This window comes from Ambystoma mexicanum, chromosome 7p (assembly GCF_040938575.1).
Source record: "Ambystoma mexicanum isolate Mex_15411 chromosome 7p, UKY_AmexF1_1, whole genome shotgun sequence".
NCBI classification, from domain to species: Eukaryota; Metazoa; Chordata; class Amphibia; order Caudata; family Ambystomatidae; genus Ambystoma; species Ambystoma mexicanum.
The window spans coordinates 201,211,453-201,232,214 of NC_090939.1; positions in this window are offsets into that span (position 1 = coordinate 201,211,453).

Below are 20,762 nucleotides of genomic sequence, written 5' to 3' on the forward strand. Positions count from 1 at the left end.
CATCATGGACTCTGGCAGGATTCCACCCTCCAACACCGCATTGAACACCTATGCTAGGTATGGAGCCAGGGTGGAGCGAAACCTTTTATAAAAGAACACAGAGAAGCCGTCCTCCCCGGGGGACTTTCCCGCTATCATCCCGCTAATCACTCGCTCCACCTCGTCCTCTGTCACAGGTCCCTCCATGCCCTCCGCCATTTCCCTTGTCAGAGCCGGGACTTTGATGGAATTTAGAAACCTTTCAATCTGGGCTTTGTCCTCATCGTATTCAGATGAGTATAGCCTTTCGTAGTATCGACGAAAGGCCTCTCCTATGTGCGGAGTGTCATGGACCATCGACCTCCATTCATTCCTCACCGCCTTCACCATCTTACTTCTCTGAACCTCTCTCAACTTCCAAGCCAAAATCCTGTCCGCTCTATCCCCCCTCTCGTAGTATTTTTGCTTTACCAGCTGCGGGCTCCTCTCAGTCCTGTGGAACAGGAGGTCCTTCAGCTGGAGCCTGTAGTCTTCCAATGTGGCCACCTGATCCCGTTCCAGGGGCTCATCCGGGAGACCCCCCGGTTGGAGTTGGGCTATTTTTTCCCTCAGGGACCTCTCCTGGGCCTCCCTGACCCTTTTTTTCTGGGCACCCATTTTGATGAGGACTCCTCGCATGGTCGCTTTGAAGGCGTCCCACAGTGTGTGCATGGCCACCTCCCCATTGTCGTTTAGCTCAAAATATTCCGTTATGGCCTCCAACACCTCTTGCGCCAGGACCTCATCTTTCAAGAGGGAGTCATTGAATTTCCACCGCCCTCTACATTCTTCCTCCCCCCCACCCCCGCTATGGCGACTCAGACCATGTCATGGTCAGACCAGGGGACAGGATCGATTCTGTAACCAGAGACATGTGGGTGCAGGAGCTCGTCCACTAAGATGTAGTCTATGCAAGCGTATGATTCATGGTTTGCGGAGTGGAATGTGAAAGAGGGGACCCCGGACCTGGGGCTCGGAATTGTGTCCGACAGGTTCAGTTCCGCATTAACCTTCTGGAAAATGTGTGCCGCGGCTTCATCAGCAGCCCTGGTGGTCTGGGGTCCCAAGCGTTTCCTATCTATGGCTGGGTCAAGGACCATATTAAAATCCCCCCCAACCACCACCATGCCTTGAACAAATAGTTTCAACCTGTCCCTCATTTACTCCCAGAATTGTGCTTGGCCTTCATTTGAGCTGTACACCACCGCGAGAGTTAGAGGGGAGCCCTGTAGGGAACCCCTCACTAGCAGGTACCGCCCCTCTGGATCTCTCATGATGGCTTCCTTGTCAAATCCTGTGTCCCTCACCAGTATTATGGCCACCCCTCTTTTTTTGTCGTGTGTGATGCGAAGAATACCTCTCCGATCCCTCCACCCCGGATCCTCGGTTCCCTCCCCCAAGCCCAGTGTGTCTCTTGTAGGAAGAGTAAATCCAGTTTGGCCCTCCTGAATTCCCTACAGACCAGGGACCTCTTGGTAGGGGTGTTCAGCCCCCGTACATTAAGGGTGCCCACTCCCAGGGCAGGCAGACTGTCAGCCATTATCTAGGTACCCTTTCCTCTTGTTCAGCAACCTCACCGTACCCCTCCCAGCCAGCTCTGTTTGTCTTTTACTATGCTCCCATTCTCCTCCCCTCCCTCCCCCGGGTGGGCCTTGAACTTAACCCCCACTGCCCCCCGTATGCCCCCCAGGTTTAACTACCCCAACTTTGCCCATTCCCCCCACCCCCCTTCCCGGCGTCCAGCCAAATAGTTCAACCCTTGCTGGCCCTTGGCCGAACCACCAGCCTGCCCTCATCTGCTAGGCTGTCATGTAAATTGTCTTCTCTTTGAGCCCTCCCTCCCCCATCACACCCTCAGAATTACCGCCTTTACTTGCTGTTCAAGGGGACCTTGTTTGCGGCTAGGCCCCATGTTCTCCGACTACCGCTCCCTTGTGGGTCGGGTTATTCCGCATCTCAGCCGTCAGGGTCAGTTCGCTCTCTGTCCTTCGTCGGTGACGGCGAGTTAAATGTTTTGAATTTCCTTGAGCTTGTCTTCTTTCTCCTGTCTCCCCTGTCTCCCGGTGGTCTGTGACCGCCTGCGCCCTCCACCGCCATCCCTGTGGGCTCCCTCCGGGGGATCAGGTCCGTTACATAGTCTTGGATGGATCCCCTTATGTCCTCCTCCGTGATCAGGGTCGTCCATTGGCCCATATACTCAAAAGCTAGGGAGAAGGGATAGCCCCATCTGTAGCGCACACCCTTCTCCTTTAGCAGCTGCGTCAGGGGGCGGCACATTCTGCGTTTGGCCAGTGTGAACGACGAGAGATCCTGGAAAATTGACACCTGAGCGTTATTGTATGTGATCTCCCGAGCCTTCCTGGCTTCCTCTAGCACCTTTGCCTTTTCCCTATAGTAATGGAACCGGACCAATATAGACCAGGGGACTCCCGCCCTGCCCCCCGCTCTGTGCACGCGATCGAACGTTGGTTCTGCCGTCATCTCATCCGCAAAGAGGAGGGTGATGATTTCTCTCACCACTCGGACTAAGTCTCTCTTAGTCTCTCCCTCTGTTTCTGGGACCCCGAAAAACCTGAGGTTGTTCCTCCTTTCCCTGTTTTCGAAATCGTCCATCTGTCTGGCCCTTTCTTCATCCCTCTTCTCCAGAGCCGATAGCCTCATGTTAGTTTGCATCTCTTGGATCATCGATGACGACTGGTTGGTCTCTAGCTGGAGCAGCCTGTCCTCGACCTTGTCCACCCTTTGGTCCATTTTTTCCAGTTTTTGGCCAATGTCAGATCTCATGTCCCTAATTTCCTGCAGGACTGCGGCAAAGCCCTTTTCCATTGCGGAGGTGGACACCGATGAGGTCTCCAAGTGTGCCAATCTGCAATCTCGGCCCGGGCCACTGTCTTCGCTTCGTGCCTCCGGGTATCAGTATCGGTATTCCTGAAGGGTTTTACGCCAACTCATTTGTTCGTCCCCCATGCCTAGCTGCCAAATCCGCCCCCGTCCAAGGGGAGGTCGGGGTGGTGGGCCCGGGCTCTGTTATCTGCTCCCTAGGTGGATCTGGACAAGGGAATGCGGGGTGAGGGGCCGGACTGGAGATGTGATCCCTTTTTGCACTATCATGTCCACCGCGGGTGAACCCCCCAGGGTGGGCACACGCCCCACCACCCTCGGGCGGGGGTCTCACACCCTGTCTGTTCTCCCCTTGTCAGTCTGAGAGTTCCTTTGGGATCCCAAGGGATGGCGATGAGGTCCGTGCCCCTGTGTCCTTTCTGGAGGAAGAAGCTCCCACCACGGTTCCATTGTGGAGGTGGACACCGATGGGGTCTCCGAGTGTGCCAATCTGCTATCTCGGCCCGGGCCACTGTCTTCGCTTCGTGCCTCCGGGTATCGGTATAGGTAATCCTGAAGGGTTTTACGCCAACTCATTTGTTCGTCCCCCACGCCTAGCTGCCAAATCCGTCCCTGTCCAAGGGGAGGCCCGGGCTCTGTTATCTGCTCTCCAGGCGGACCTGGACAAGGGAACGCGGGGTGGGGGGCCGTACTGGAGATGTGACCCCTTTTCGCACTATCTTGTCCACCGCGGGTGAACCCCCCCAGGGCGGGCACACACCCCACCACCCTCGGGCGGGCACCTCACACCCTGTCTGTTCTCCCCTTGTCAGTCTGAGAGCTCCTTTGGGATCCCAAGGGATGGCGATGAGGTCCGTGCCCCTTTGTCCTTTCCGGATGAAGAAGCTCCCACCACGGTTGCTGATAGGCGGGCACACGCTCCGAGCGCGGGCCCGGGGGCCACCACCTGTGTGGGGTCTGGGCGTGAGGACCCCGCTCCTCCACTCCGTGTCTGCCGTAGTGTTGTGTTTCACTCAGTCACCCCGGTGTTCCGCGGGGGGAATGGGCTGCAGCCTTATTTACAGGGGGGCCCGTAGATCAACCACCCCTGTTCAAGTCAGAACGTGAAGAGTCCCGGGCGTCCTCTGATATGGGCGCACTGGCGTAGGGGTTGATAGCTGGTTCTCCACCCCCTCCGGGACGGGAGAGTCCTGGGGCGTGCGCGGGCCCAGGCCCTTGGGGCCTCTGTTCCTTAATCCTGGGTAAAATGTGTGCGCTGGGGCCCGAGTGCTTCTGCCACCTGACTGCGAGTCCCGGCACAGGAGACGGGCCTCCTCGCCGCCGTTAGGCCTGGGCCTCGGGAGCGGCCTTCGGGGGAGGGGCTCTCACCTCACTCCTCCGTTGCCCCCCCGCATTGTGGGCCCCGGCGACTGGTCACTCCTGCGGGGCACCTGCCTCAATAGGATGGGGGGGCGGCCCCGCTGGTGGGCCTTCGCGGCCGCGGCGTCCCACGGCTCCCCTCGTCGCATCGCCGCCGCTCTGGCCTCCAGGTGGCGGGTCTCATTTACCGTCCCCCAGGGGTCCTCGGACATCGCTCTTTCGACCAGGGGGGGGCCCGGGGTTCACTGCCTCTTCGGGCTCCAGCTGTCCCGGTGGGGGTCTTCGGACGGGGCTCAATCCCTCGTTTTAGCCCAGCTTCGGCGGGAGCTCGGAACTCAGGCTGCCATAGCCTGTTCGCCCCCTGGTGGCCTTCCCCAGTTTATACAATTCTACATAATGAGTAGAGCATATCTTACTCCAGACATCATCTCCAGATTCAGTGGAGCCGGAACCAAGGAATGCCCTAAATGCAAAGAACCCTGTGCTGGGATGACCCACATGTTCTGGGGATGCCCTGCAATACAAACCTTCTGGACACAAATCAAAGCCAAGGGCGCCGAGGCGGACATCACCTTATAGGTACAGACACCTAAAGCGTGCATCCTGGGGAGATACCTTTGAAACAAAAAGAACAAGCCTTTGAATAAACTCAAGGACCTAATGTACATCCTTGCGAAAAGACGCATTGCCATGGGCTGGAAATGCCCCAAAGCCCCTGCGGGATGTTTCAACTCACTGGTCCAGGCCCTCCAACATTACTGTGCATTGCTGTCAGCAGAAGCATCAGAAACGGCCACTGGAAAGCATGCTGCTCGCTGAAAATCACTCAAAATTGCACAGTAAAAATCTGAAAAATAGGCCACCATCCACTTTTGCCTACCTCAGTGAACACAGGAGACCACTGCCAAAACCCACCATTGGGCTACCCACAAAGTAGCCTGAAACCACTTGAAAAAGCAATGCTGATTGCCAAAAGAAACACAGAGCTGTTTGGAAATCCGTTTGTCTTGGTTGTCAAATTTGCAAAAATCATGGCTCACAAACCACCCAAAATATTCAACCTCCTTGTTGAGTGTTCCACATCATTCTACTGCAAGAATCCACATAAATACAAAGTCAGCAAGAATCATATGTTATCAGAACAAAATCCACTTTTAAAGATACTTGATGGAAAGAAATCTGTCCAAAATGGGTGCAGTACCGTTCCTCGCCTCCGACAGGCGCTGGCGATCTCGAAATCTGACAGGAGAAACTTGTGTTTTCAGAAGCTAAATATGCCAAAGAAGGGATTTCCATCAAAATGTCATATAGAGTGCCACACATTGATTTCATGTTGAAAAAGACTAGAATTAAAGATATGTTTGCTTATTTTATATGTATAAATGTAATTTTTTTACAAGGAACTATGTTACAATTGACCGTAAGGCAACCGAATTCAGCTAAAACTTCCAAGAGGCTTTCTTTCCCTGAGAACCTCCCACCTTGTTCATTCCCACCAAAAGGAGAGGATTTCGCATTGGCATGTTAATCAGAAGGGGAGGAGATTTCTTCTGCTGCCCTGAGAAAGAAACAATGGGTTCCTTGAACTGAATAGAAAATGCTAATTCGGGTGTGACTGACAACAACTGCGCTGGCAGGAAGACAAGCCATGTGACCCTCTGACTCAGCCCAGCTTTGGAGGCGGGCCAGACTGGAAATGTGGATTGAAGTTGAAGTTAATGGATGTTTTAGAAAAATGCTTATAGCAAATTGTACTGAACTGACAAAAATATGAAACTGATAGGTTGTTAAAATGAAAAATGTGCTCACAGTTTAAAACTAATCTGGAATCTGTGCAATGTTCTGAGACTGAATCCCGGAAATTATTCATATTGTAGCCATTGTGTTTATGTTAGGAACATGAGAAATTACAGGAATATGCCCAGATGGGATGTGTATGCATGTATAACAATTGGTGCAGAACTAACATTGAGAAACCCACCAAAAGCGTGAAAAAGTTGTCATTTATGAACCAGAGTTCGTAGGAAAATGAGAGTTGGACAGAAATGTACCTTAAGCAATCTGTCATATAATTATGTATTATTAACAAGTTGTGCATCTTGGAAATATGTTTTTTGGGGAAGATAGATTTCCTAAGTAAAAGCAAAGGGGAGGGATTTCCTTTGTACCATAAACACAGTGTCACTCTGACACATATGACACACTGCACCTGTCTCAAATCAGGAGAGGGGAAATTCTCTGACCTATCAGATCCTTAGAGGGTTGGGCATAGATAATCAGCCTCCCCACCCACTTTGGAAATTGATAAATAGGGACTGTTGAGGACCCAGAAACAGACACTCTTCCACTCATCAACTGATCCACTGCTGAAGCACCCTGCAGGAAGATCCAGACTCCAGACTCTAGAACCAGACCCAGAATCCAGACTCTAGAACTTGGAAGCAGAAAGGCCCAATCCAAAAAGCTGAACCCTTTTCAGCAAGCCTTTAGAATCTTTTGAAACCTGATTCTAACCCCAAACTTCCATGCAGCCTAACTAAACCATTCAACAGCCTAGCTGAGCTGTTTTGCTTCTGGCCAAGAACCCATGCTAGAACCCAAGATCCAGACCCGTCCAGCAGAGCTGTAACCCAGAACACGTCAGATCCAGTCCAAGAGGCCGCGCAGACAAGAGTGCCTTGCTGAGAGCAGAGTCCAGGTGCCCTGAATCCTGTCCGGTGGCGAGTGAAGTCCAAACCTTTGACCAGATCTTTGCCAGGCCCATTCCATTCCAAAGCCATAGTTGTGAGTATTTAGTGTAGAACTGTCCATAGTCATCTCTTAGTTTAAAGTAATCCTATTCTACCCATTCCAACCTATTCAGAACTGCATTATAGAATCTTGTGTCCATCCTGAATTCTTCTCATATATAGTCTGTGATAAGTGTAGCGATAATCATCTGTGCGCTGATATTTCTTGAAGAAAGTCAAGTGTCCTAGCGCACAGCAATCAGAGCGGAAGGCGTCCTGTTCTGGTGGTTGTCCCGTTGGGTATCTTGTACTTTCATAGGCCCTTAGTATAAATCCACATTGGTTCCGAATCTTTAAAGCGCAATCTTTCATTTTGAAATCTTGACTCTGTTTAAGAAAAATCTACCTTCACAAAAACCTCTGTAACTTTTGAACCCTACGTCCTAGAAACGAGAACCCAAAACGACATTCCAATTCCTTATAGTTTTTCCGCAATCGCGTTTCCGGCACGCGGAAAAGTTGCTGCGATTTCGCATTTGGCTCAATTTCACCACATGTAAAAATAGCTATTTCTTGCTTTCAGCTTCTGAATTTCATTTTCTATCTGCTAATCATTCTACAATCATTGCTAGTGTTGACCTGAACCAATCCAAAGCCACTCTCACTAGTGCTGAATCCCATTTAGCGAATTAAAATCAATTTTAGCATTTTTCCCATTCATTGCAAATCACATTCAAAAGCATTTTGACCTGTTTTTAAAGCATTCCTATTCTCTCTAAGCTTGCTGGGGGGATTGGGATTGAACCGCCTTGTTGATTGTTATTCCTGATACCTGTGTGCACTCATTCCATATCTTCATATTGCATGTTGGGGGGAGTGAGTAGTAACAGGGGAAAGAGTGATCATATTGTCTTTTGATTGAAGTCATATCAAGTTTTATTTCTGTGTTGCATTTCTTCCTGTCATTGCAATCTCTTGAACCCATACAAAGTATTCTCTGCTAGATTATTCTTCCTATTCCTACCCTTAATTGATTAAATAGATTGTTGATATTGTAATATTACCCATTGATGATCATTGTTCATATTCATAAGTGTGATATTCAGATATTATTCATATTCATAAAAGTATAATCTATGTATTGTTCAATTCTTCAAATAAATCTTTTAATTTGCAAAACAAACCTATTTCTTGGTTCAGTGAGACCGGGGGAATTCAAAGAGAGGGGCGTTATATAAGGGTACATCATCCAGAATTAAATTAACTTTTGACATAAAAATATATAAATAAGGGTTTCCTTTGGGCATCCCATACTAGGCATTGACTTAGTTGGAGTGCTGGATTGAAATCACTTACACCCCAAGCGTAAAACTATGGTGGGAAGTCCTCCGGAGATGGTCGGCGGCCGAAACGGGGGCTTGGGAGACCGCCCAACGTCACCAAAAATTAGACACTTCTAACGATCTTCTGCAATGGGTGGCGCTCACAGTGACTCTGTTCTGCCCGAAGGTGGATACTTCCTCCTATGAGGACACAAATAGTCCATGAGAACCTTCGGGGCACACAGTTTGCAGTGCAGTACTGTATGGTCTTGGAAAGTTGGGAGGGAGGGAAGGGGGGGAGTTACTTGTGATGCGGTAATCGTCCAGCAATGACCTGTCTGTTGTATTCTTAAAGAAAATAATAAATAAATGTTCTCCAAAAAAAAAAAAGACATTTGCTGACCAACATCGTAGTAAAGCCCCCGACTATCAAATTGGAGACAAGGTCTGGTTAGCATCAGCATATGTGCCCATAAAAAGGACTCGGACCTTTCATCCCTGATATCTGGGACCTTATTCTATTGAATCCATAATAAATCCAGTGGCAGTTAAATTAGCCCTACCACCCACTATGCAGATTCATCCTGTGTTTCACGTATCACTCCTGAAACCGGTATAACCCGGTACTCGGGTTCCAATACCACCAAAACCAGTATTAGTTGACGGAGAACCAGAGTTTGAAGTAAAGGATATCCTAGACTCAAAAATACACTAGATCCAAACTATATTACTTAGTTGATTGGAAGGGATACGGCCCTCAAGACAGATCATGGGAACCTAGTGAATACATCCAGGCACCTCGCTTAATTGAAAAGTTCCATCAGAATTACCCAGCTAAACCAGGACCAGGCAGAAGTGCCACCATGAGAGGGGCCTTGGGGGGGAGTGCTGTCATGACCCTTGCCCCTGGCCCTCACTGGCAAGTTAGCCTTCCAGTTAGGGCCAGGTCAAAGGCCTTAAAACCTCATCCAAGACTCTCTTGGAGTCAGTCCTGGTGCCTTTGGGGCCTGGCTCATAACCATCATGAAGACCAACATTAGAATGGGACTATTTACTTGGGACTATTTAACTTGGGGGCGTTCAGCCAAAATGGAGGCACACACATAGCTCAGTTACAAGGAACTGAGCTATGCCGTCTAGTCTTTTGGGTGTGGCAGGCCTGGGACTACTTTACCTGGACTACTTTGGATGTGGCAGGCCTGGGACTATTTTACCTGGACTACTTTACCTGAGACTATTTCAACCACACCCAAACAGCAGAACATGCTTTGCGTTATTCTGCTGTTGGCAGCGTACCGCTCACTGTGTCCAGTTCTTTGATGCCAGTTTACCTGAAACCAAGGACCTGCAGAGAGAGAAAGAACACTACAAAACTTACCTGGAACAGTATCCTGTCTTCAATCCATCGCCGACTTCAGTTCCACTCACCTGAAGGTAAGAACTCCATCATCCGGCACTGCATGCATCCTGAAATACCATAACTGGAAAGAGGAGAAAGAAAGACAGCATTAGTAAGCATTTGCTCACATTTCCATCCGAATGAAGAAAGCCACACAATTCTTACCTGGGTAGTCATCTCCTGGTCAGTATCATTGCTGGAACATTACAGCACTCGGCGAGGAACATCGCAACCTGCAAGGAGATAAAAGACACAGGTTAGCAATATAAAAGGCGAAACAGCGCTGCGCATCGCGCATTACTCACCGGCCAGCATCGCGCACACCGCGCTTTCCCCTACCGGCCCATGCTTATCTTCAAACTGCATGACAACTCCAAAATACCTTTCCATACCTAAAAGGAAAGAAGCAAGACATTATTATTCGAACTAAGAGGAACATAAGAACTGCATATAAATACTGTAAAGCAGCAAACCTACGGAGTCGCAGCAGGTCTGGATTCCCACAGGGGGGCTTGCACCAGTGAAGTAACTTGGTCGTTGCTCGCCCCCCACATCTACGCGCCCCTGCTATGAGGAGCAGGACGGAGAATCCACCTTCTACAATTTTAAGACCCATCTTTAACCAGAAGCCTTACCAAGGGACCGGGAGAGGGTTCGAGAGTGCAAATCATCCAACCAGGGCTGGGTGGCGTTCCCGTGGATACCAGGTGAGTGTAACACTTCTTGCGTGTTTGCCCTGTTAAACACCCCAAGAAAGTGGTAGGGGCCGTGGACAATGAAACCGAAGCAAAGGAACAGAAGTCAGAAAACTCAGATGCCCGGCAAGTGGAGGGGTCCACTTGTCGAGTGGAATCAAGAAAGTTGAACAGACCTCCCACCTAGTCATCCCAGTACTTCTAACCCACCACCAACAACCATCAAGAGTCCATGCCCTGGAAGCCTACATTGATAGTGGTGCGGTGGGGAATTATATCGATCAGGATTTGGCCACTCGGATAGGCCTTCCACTTCAGCAAAAACCACGCTCGGAAAATGTCTCTGCCGTGGATGGCTCACAGCTGTCTTCGGGGCCAGTAACTCAACACACAGATAAGGTAAGGCTGACATGTCAGGATGGTCACCAGGGAAGCATTTTGTTTGATCTTATAGGGGCCCCCGAGTTCCAAATGATCCTTCGAATGCCGTGGCTTGAAACCCATAAGCCAAGGATTGACTGGCACACCAGGAAGTTGACCTTCCCTCAGGAATGTGCAAAACGCTGTTACCACAGGAATGGGAGGAAACTACAGCTCGAAGGGAAATCCATCCTAGGAATTGTTGGTTCATTACCTTCCGAATATCAAGATTTTCTGGACATGTTCCAAATGGAACAAGCTAATACACTACCACCCCACAGAACTTATGACTGCCAAATCGATCTGGTCCCCGGAGCACAAATTCCATGCAGCAGAATGTACGCTCTGACTGAGCAAGAAAATCAGCACCTAAGAAAGTACCTAGACCAGTATTTAGCTAATGGGTTCATTCGTCCATCCAAGTCCCCTGCCTCTTCAGCGCTCTTCTTCATGCCAAATAAGGAAGGGGACCTCAGAACTTGTATAGATTATAGGGCATTAAACCAGATCACCGTGAAAAATAGGTACCCCCTGCCGCTTATTCCCGAACTACTTGATCAAGTAAAGAATGCACAAATCTATACAGAATTGGATCTACGGGGAGCTTACCATTTGGTAAGAGTGAAAAATGGCGACAAATGGAAAACTGCATTCAGAACCAAGTACAGACTTTTTGAGTACCAGTTTATGCCCTTTGGGCTATGCAACGCACCAGCAGCATTTCAGTTCTTTATGAATGATGTACTCCACAAATTATTGGATATTTGTGTCCTAGTTTACATCGATAACATCCTCATCTATTCCACATTCAAAGAAGACCACGTGGGACATGTACGAGCCGTTCTGGAAAAACTCTGCCAACATCGACTATTTGCCAAGCTGGAAAAATGCTCCTTCCACGTCAAGGAAGTCGAGTTCCTGGGCTTCATGCTTACCCCGCGAGGAGTGCACATGGACACTCGTAAGGTAGAGGCTATTCTTCAGTGGCTGTCCCTGACATCGGTCAAGGGAGTGCAAAGCGTACTCGGATTTGCTAATTTCCACCAGCGATTCATTCCGGGATTTTCCCAAATCGTTCACCCTATCACTTCTTTGTTAAAGAAGAATAAGAAGTTTTCTTGGTCCCCCGATGCAGAAAAGGCCTTTCTGGAATTAAAATCGGCTTTCACTTCAGCACCCATCCTTCGGCATCCTCGACCTGATCTGCCCTATATCGTTAAAACCGATGCCTCCAGTGTGGCCATGGGGGCAGAATTATCGCAAAAGGATCTAGACACGGGACAGTTACACCCCATAGCATTTTGGTCTCGCAAGTTTACAGCGCCAGAAAAGAACTATGCATAACCGACAAAGAATTGCTGGCGATCAAAGGAGCCCTTAAAACCTGGAGACACTATCTCCTAGGAGCTAGACATACTGTCACCATTATTACAGATCATCGTAATCTGCAATATTTGAAAACTGCCAAGGCCCAATATTCTCGTCAGCTTTGCTGGGCTCTCTTCTTCGTGGAATACGATTTTGTGATCACGTATGGGCCGGGAGTGCGTAACGGAAAGGCAGATGCTCCGTCACGAATGGGAGAGGAGAAAGATGCGTTTATGCCATCAGAACCAGTGTCTATCATCCCAGAAGAGTGAATTCAAAATCAGATCGCAGTAACCGCCTGCTGGGAAGATTTGAAGATTGACCTCCAGACTCAGATGGACCAAGCCACCCAACAAGAATGATTACGCAAGGGTAACCAGTACTCCATTAAGGACAACTTACCCTATTTCCAGGGGAGACTATACATCAAAGAAAAAGAAACTCAAAACAAGATAATTGCAAACTAACACGAATCATTTGTGGAGGGACACCCCAGAATTTCTAAGACCCGAGCCAAGATCAGAAAAAGTTATTGGTGGCCAACCTGGAGAAAAGATCTGGCCCAATTTATTACTACCTGCGGAGTTTGTGCACAACAGAAATCCCAAAAGTCAAGTCCTGCAGGATTGTTGCATCCACTAGCTATACCATCGGTCCCTTGGCACACATTATCCATAGACTTTATTACAGAGTTACCTTCCTGCGACAGCTTCAACACAATCTTAGTGGTGGTAGATTTATTCTCCAAGATGGCACATTTTATTCCCCTTATGGGGCTTCCGACCACTGGAGCTCTGGCAACTGTATTCCTAGAACAAGTAGCTGTTATTTTAGTTCGACTGGGCCTTCTTCCAGAAGACCACAAGTTTTGTAGATTCTGTGTGGATCATCTTGTGCAAGAAACCCTCCAACATCTGATTATAGATTGCCCAGCTCTTGAAGAGATTCGAATCAAACACTTTAAACATGTTATATCCATTTTATGCCCTCAAGACTCTAATTATATATGGCAGTCCCGTTTTACCAACCCAAGGATTGCTGTCACAATTGCCATAATACAATTTTTGGATGCTATTTTTCTAGCTCAACAAATCATCTAAAATCGAATTCTTTATTTTCTTGATGTTAAAGGCATTTTGTGAATTATTGGCATGTAATTGGTTGGTTCTTTGATCTAAATTGGATGTTTATGCAATTCAAGGGTGTGTTCACGTATTCTACATCATTTGTTCTTTTCTAGTTTGTTCATACTTTTTTGCTCCCTTGGTATTTTGTTTTGTTTTGTTTTGAAAATGGATGAATTCAAGTGTGTAAATATTGTACATTTTAATGTTAAGCCAACCAGTCGATGTAATGTATCAATGTAATATTGTGTTTTTATTTTTCATACTGTGTTTTTATAATACATGTTCTTTTGTATTGAATTAGTCGTACTTTGAAAGGTTGATTTTGTTCAGCCAATCAAAAAAAAAAAAAGAACAAATAGTCAAGCTACATGGTTTTCCTTCAGTATTGGTTTCTGACCGAGGAACGCAATTTGTCTCAGCATTTTGGAGGAGTTGTTGCAAGATAGCGCAAATTGACCTTCGCCTCTCCACCAGTCACCATCCCCAAACCGATGGTCAAACAGAACAAACTAACCAGACGCTGGAACAATACCTGAGATGCATGCTGCAGCAAACCGAAAGACCCTGGACGGACAGTCTCTGGTTAACTGAATTTGCGCACAATAACTCCATCCACACCAGTACTGGACAAACCCCATTCTATATTATGAATGGTCGACATCCTCGGACATCCTCCTTTGACATGCTTGATGAGCTAGAAATGCCAGCAATCACCTCCCTACATAAAACAATTACTCAAGCTCTGAAGGAAGCAACCAGGAATTTAACCAAAGCCAATGAGCAACAAAAGAAGTTTGCTGACAGACATAGAAGGGAAGCCCAACATTACCATATTGGGGATAAAGTATGGTTGCCTGCCAGAAATATACCACTAAAAGGACCTCGAGTCTTCCGCCCCAGACATCTTGGACCTTATCCCATCAAGGCCATTATCAACCCGGCCGCGGTAAAGCTTGATATACCCGCCAATATGCAAATTCATCCAGTGTTTCACGTTTCACTCCTGAAGCCTGTGAAGCCCGAAACTAAAATCAAAACACCTCAGGAGCCAGAAATTATCGAAGGAGAACCGGAGTACGAGGTTAAAGACATCCTGGACTCAAAAATAGTACGAGGAAAACTATACTATTTAATTGATTGGGAAGGCTATGGACATCAATATCGCACTTGGGAACCAGTGGAGCCATTTGCCTTCTTCCTTAGGGCATAGTACGGGAACGCGGGAATAAAAATAGATGGGGTGGTACACTTGATTTCAATATACGAGACAATATGCTCCTCTATGTCGCGAACCCAAGGGAAAACATACCAGACCTGCTAGAAGCACTGGGGGCATTCGCCAGACTGTCGGGTATCACTATTAGCAAGGACAAATCCTTGCTCTTTCCCTTGGCGGGCATGAAGGCGGTAGCCCCCGACCAGTTACTGAGCGTAGGACTCACATGGACACCAACCACTTTCCGCTACTTGGCAGTGGACATACATCATAGCTTTACAGCAACGCACACGGCTAATACACAGGCGGCCCTAGCCAAAATAGAAAAAGCCATGAAGTTTCGGAAAACACTCCCATTGGGGATGATAGGAAGAGCGGCCCTATTAAAGATGACGGTCCTACCCCGCCTACTGTATTACTTTACTAACATCCCATACAACATTCCCAGGCACTTTTTCAGACGGTTACACACACTGGTGAGAGAGTTTCTATGGGGCAGAGGGAGGAACAGGATGTGCTTAACACACTACAGAGAGATTACGAATGAGGGGGTGGTCAAGCTACCAAACTTCGAACGCTACTACCTGGCGGCACAAGTCCAGTTTGTTGTGAAATGGCTGGGGGATGACATCTATAGACACACTACTCTTTCAGCCAGCAATACGCCATTATTATTCGAGGGAGCTCGCATGGCTGGACAAGGCCCTAACCAAACCACTCCCTACCATAGTCCAGCTGGGCTTGACTCTGTGGAGAAGAGCGTGGAAGATACAAGGGGAGCGAGACACCTACTCAAGGCAAATCCCCCTCGCAGGGCTAGTCGACACCCACATGGCGTCCTTGACCACCTACAGTATGCAATGGGAAGATAAGGGAGTGGCACAGACAGGAGCCTTATGGAAAGAGGGGCAGTGGGTAGATTTTTCAGACCTTGATGGACGAACAGGGCGTGCACAGCGGACAATTCCTAGCGTACAACGGTATGGTACAGAGGATCAAGAAGAGGTGGAGCACATTACCAGGAGAAGGAGATAGTGAGGGAATGCTGGACGCGTGGTACGATGTGTCAGAGGGAGGACACACAATATCCAGACTCTATGAACAACTCCTGTGTAGCAATAATGAAAGGGCGTTGGCAGCAAAAGCCAGATGGGAGGAGGAACTCCACAAGACCCTCACTGATGAGTGGAGCAGTATACTTCAGTATGCGAAAAAAGTCTCCAGAAATGCGAGATTCAAGCAAATGCAGCTGTATCTCATGCACAGGGCGTACCTCACACCCAAGGGAATGTCGAACATGGGACACAAACAAATCTGTACCTGTCCACGCTTTGCGGCAGAACAGGCGGACATGATACATATGTTCTGGTCCTGCCCGGTGATACTCAATTTTAGGACACAGTAAAAATGAGTGCGGAGGGATACTAATGCAAGCGTGGTCACCGGAATCTTACCTCCTGGGGCTGTTCCCGGGGGGCGGCATACAACGGACACATAAAGCGAAAATGAAAGACCTGATGTGTATTTTGGCGAAATGCTGCATAGCAATGGCATGGAATTCGAGCACAGAGACATCAGCAGAACGGTGGTGGGCAGACCTGAAAAAAATGGACAAGAGCGGAAACATTGGTGTGGACCAGAGTGGCACAGAGAGGAGAGGGGGAGAGTGAGGCCAAACTACTTGCGTGGAACTCTCTCAAACCGGACCGGTTTCATAGCAAGACAATAAGGCCCTGGTGGGACGAAGGAGGATTGAACTCCCGGAGACAAGGAGAGCGAGAAAACTCAGAGGGGGCTGTGGACATGCTGCAAAGGGGCAAATGCAGGAACCGGGGATGACCTACGCTGAACATGATGGACAGACATGAAGAGAGCAATGCTGACGCACCACAAGATAGAGGACAGAGTGCAGATTCCAAAACGAAGTGCCAGTTATAGTGTAGTGTTTGTTATTGTTGTTAATGTTCGTTTGTTAATGTTTGAAAGTCAACACAGAGTTGTTTTTTTTAAAAAGACAAAACAGGAAAATGCCCATATGAAAGCAACCTATGGGGAAGGAAACAAGTGTGAAGGAGTGCAACCAAAGGTGGGGCATGAACAAGACCACCACCAAGTGAACTTTGTGAGTAAATGCAGTGCAGCAAGGCCAACAACTGGCAAGAGGTGTGTGACACATTATGGCAGAGCCATGAACTAATCAGGGGAAGCCAAAGGAGTGTAAATAGTGCACAGAAAGCTAAAAGGGCAATAAGAAGAAACTAAAGGAGTGTGACTTTGTACACAGGGGCAAATGCAGAGAAACCTGTCTGGGCTGAAGAACCAAGGTGTCCCGGTTGCGTGACCTGTGAGTGGTGGACCACGTGGTCTGAAAACTGCGCCTAGACCAGTGAGCCCTACATCATGAAGATAAGGACATGTTGAAACCAACCAAGAAGGAGCGCTGCAAGTGAACTAGTGAGGCAAACCAGAAGGAGGGTCAGGTTGACCCAGTGATAAGTTGAACTTTAAAAGACTGAATTACACATTGGTTGCTACACTGAAGTATTGGGGAAGGGAACCCTGAGACTTGATGAACCGTTTTGAGGACACGGCCTCAAGACCATTTTTGTTTGAACTCTGTCACTTTGAACTTGGGGAAGGGATCCCTGAGGAGTTTGTGGAACTATTTGAACTTGAAAAAGGTAAATCCTAAGACTTTTTGTGGAACTGTCTTGAACTTGGGGAATGGGAGCTGAAGAATTAACCTTTTATTGACATCCCTACACACTATTATGATTTTGTTGTGAGTGCAACTATAGCTTTTGGACACAGACAGACTTTAAGTTGAACTCTTTCCTTAGTTTCATTCAGGAAGGGAAATCCCACCTTAGCATACGGCAAGACAGGCCTTCTACCATCCTGACATTTAAGTTAATAAATATATTTTGTTTAAACTTAAACAGCCTCATCAGGAGTCTAGCGGTATCGTGGTGGTAATACCGCTTGGATACCGCCAGCGCAAAAAGTCTGGCACTATAAGCGCCGGATCACGAGTAGCAGTTGGGCGGTTATTCCCCATTCCCCAGCTGAAAACAGGCGGTAAGTGGAATTTTTTACCTCTAGCTTTTTGCTGGAGGTAAAACTCCAATTTACCACCAAACTCGAGATTGGCCCAGCCCTTAAATGCAGCGGTACTAGCGTTTCCCCACATTTAAGGGCTCCAGCCCAACTCGTGATGAGGCACTAAGTCTTTTTTCTGTGTCTTGCTTCATGATTTCTTCACAGTAGGCAATGTAGCCATCCCTTCTTTAGTGTTGCTTTTATTTTTGCTATTTTTTCCTTCAGCAAGCAATTGAGGCATTCACAAATCCCATTCACTTGTAGGTGAGAAGTGCAGAAAAACGTATGCGTAATCTGATGTGCTTGAAGGTTTCATTTACAAAGTGAGGCCCATCGTCTGAACGCAGGACCTCACACACAACCCATCGTGAGAATACCTCTCTGACGAGGAATTTCACTGCATTGAGTGCATCGGGTGTGAGCATGGACCAGCTTCAAACAAGTGAGAAAAAGGGCAAACAACCACTATTATATAGTGGTACCCTTGGCAAACATGGATGATATCCACAGAATCAACGTGGAGATGTTGGAAGGACCCAATGGGATGTGGTATTGCTCCTCGCACTACACACCACGTGTGACCCACATTGTATTTTTTGCATCCTACACAATTATCCATAAATGTGGTTATGTATTGCGCCAAATTGGGACAGAACCAATCTTCCTGACTATATGTGCAGCAAGAACATCCTTACTTAGGTGAGTGGGATAATGTAGCTGCGTGAGCGTAATTTGCAACAATGTTGCCGGAATTACTAGCTCTCCTGTCTTCATAATGCATCTGTAAAAGATATTGAACATACTCTCTTCACTCATTACTCCTTTACTTCTAGTGGTGCTCACCCTTGAAACCCTATTATTTGGGTAAGTGGCAATTAACTATACCCTTCCCTCAGTATAATGTTGAGCATGTTTCTGCGTGTGTTAGATGGGGGTATCAAACTAATTTATTTCTGTAAAATATCCTGCTCACTTTGCTTCTGTGTCTGTGGTTTTGTTGCCACGGGAGATCACATCCTCCCCCCTCGTGTGTCCCTGACACTTCACAACTGCTATGCTTAATGGGAGTTGTAGCGCCTCTATGAGTCTGCCAGTAGGGGCGCATGCTGCACTGGTGTGCCATCAGCACGTCGGAAGCCCCTGCTCTTCCACCGTGACAGTCCAGCATATACTGTGGACATCACCCAGGCAGTTCTCACAAGAATTTAGGGAAAGCAAATTCTGTTGTAGGCAGGCTGAAAGAAAATGGCGTCTATGCTACTCTTCCAATCTTAAAACCCTTTTTCGGAGCACTCTTGCTGCCTGCCACACAGAAGTGGTAAATGCTAAAAGAGATTATTTTGGTCAGACGGTGGAAAGGGCTATTAATAAACCTAAAGCCTTATTCGATCTAGTCCAATCACTCTCCACGCCTAAAACAGGGCAAGATGCAGTCCCGCCCTCTCAGGAGATATGTGACTCCATCTCTACTTTCTTTCTGTCAAAGATAGCTACCATTCGGGACAACATAAAAACGGGGGCTATGGCGGCTATTGCCGACATGGCTCCTATGAAATCCCCTCCACTGGAGGGTCTTGGTCGACATTTCCCCTTTTTTCTAATTTGGAAGTTCTGTCTGCAATTCAGAAATTGAAATCTGCATCCCCTGCAGATGCTATACCTCTGGCTCTCCTACAGGAAGACGTCTGCTGACTTAATCAATCATATTACCTCAGCAGTTAACACCTCTTTCTCCAAAGGAATGATCCTGTGCTCACTTAAGCATTCTTTAATCATTCCTCTGCTTAAGAAGCCTTGTTTAGATCCTGAAGTGTTGGCCAACTATCGCCCTATCTCACTTCTGCCATTTCTGATGAAGGTCCTGGAGGCACTGGTATCCCCCCCTCTTATCTATGTTTCTGGAATCCTCCAAGTTACTCAACCAATTTCAATCTGGCCTTCGGCCTGGCAGAGGCACTGAATCTGTTTTGAATTCAGTGATGGATGACCTGCTGTGCCTTGTTGACCAGGGCGGTGTTAAAGCAGTCCTGCTATTAGGCTGCTTTCGACACCGTCAACCATTCTCTTCTTATCTCCCGGCTCTCTGAGGCCGGTATCTCTGGCCAAGTCCTCGACTGGTTCAGAGCTTTCTTGACAGATCGTTCTCAATCAGTCTCCCTTCCACCTTTTCGCTCGGCCCCTGCCCCCCTTTTTTGTGGAGTTCCTCAGGGTTCAGCACTGTCTCCTATCTTATTTAACATTTATATAAAATACCTCCTGCTCCTCATTGAGTCTCATGGGTTTCGCTTTTACTTGTATGCTGACGATATCCAGATGTTGGTCCGTCTGGACCTGACAAAATCTGAAACGGCAAGCCGGTTAAGAAAATGTCTTGAGGAACCTGGAACATGGATGACATTGTACTTGCAGAAGTTGAACGGTAGTAAAACCGAGGCCCTGGTTGTAGGCACTTCTACTCCTCAACTGTTTTGGACAGCTGATTTCTGGCCCATCTCTCTGGGTCCCCTCCCCACACCTGTCCTGTCAGTTAGGAACATTGGAGTACGGATCTCTGCCACCTTGACTATGGATGAGCAGGTTAATATGGTCTGTAAATCCAGTCATTTCAAACTTCCGGTTCTTCGGAAGGTCCTCCCCTTTATTCCTACAGCTAATCAAGCTCCGGTGTTTGCTGCCCTGGTCCTTAGTGTATTGGACTATTGCAACTCACCCTATTTGGCTCAACCCGGTTATCTGACCGGATGCCTGCAGTTGCTTCAGAATGCTGCTGCTAGATCTATCATCCGTCCGCCTTTCGGAGCTCATATGACTCCTCTGCTGAGGCAACTACACTGGCTCCCCGTCGCTCACCGGATTGTGTTCAAGTCTATGTGCCCAGTGCACCAAGCCTTTTACGGCGTGGGAGCAGAGTTTCTGCAAGCAAAGTTCATCCACTACTTGCCTACTCGCACTCTTCGATCACAAACCACCCTGCGGGTGGCAGTACCCCGTTTTAGTCTAGCCCATAAGGGAGGTTGTGCCTTCTTGGTTTCTGCCGCAAAAGCATGGAACAATTTACCCCTCCTCCTGCGGGCAACCACCGACCACTTTGCCTTCTGCCAGAAACTAAAGACCCTGCTTTTCTAGGAACTGCAACTCGGAAACACTTATTACCTCCGCAGTGCCATGA